Source organism: Penaeus monodon, chromosome 15 (assembly GCF_015228065.2).
Source record: "Penaeus monodon isolate SGIC_2016 chromosome 15, NSTDA_Pmon_1, whole genome shotgun sequence".
NCBI lineage: Eukaryota > Metazoa > Arthropoda > Malacostraca > Decapoda > Penaeidae > Penaeus > Penaeus monodon.
The window spans coordinates 7,273,270-7,273,973 of NC_051400.1; positions in this window are offsets into that span (position 1 = coordinate 7,273,270).

The window sequence follows — 704 nt, forward strand, 5'->3', positions numbered from 1 at the left end:
AAAGCGGTGCAACCACGCTCCAGCGGCTGTGAACTTGATTTCCTCGGCGGGCCATTGCTGGGCCAGGGTCACAGGCCCTTTGCGAGACGTGAACTTGAGACGCCGGTGGCTGGCGGAGAAAGAGACACAAAGAGACACTGCGAAAAAAGCGCCGAACGACACGAACCTTGAACCCATCGGAGGCAGGCGGGCGTGACGGACCCGTGACAGCAGGACCGATGGAAACTCGCATCGCAAGAGGAGGCGAGGAACTGGGTCATGAGGGAGGGAAGAGAACCATGAGGGAAAATCGTGAGGCAGAGCGGAGGCACTCGTCAGCTGTACCTCCGGCGTGCGTCTTCAGTTGTCTTCGGCGTGTTGCACGATGCAGTTGCATGATCAGCAGTAGCAGCAGTGAGGAAGATACACTGTGACATCGAGTTGGACTTACGTTATTCCAGCAGGAGACGCTACAGTGGAAGGAGTCCTCGTGCATGGACTTGTGCCTGGAGCTTTAATGGACTTCGACTCAAGTCCAAGTGCTGACAGTGACAGAAAAAATAATAACTTAGTGATTGTGCATTTACTTTCCGACTTCGTGAATGGAAACACGTGCGTGACTGTGAATAAGAAAATTTGTCGGTTTTCTGTTGTGTAAGGAAACATTGTGAGTCTTAGAAACAAGACTCTGCGCAAGAGGTTGTGATAAAACATTTTTTTCCGGT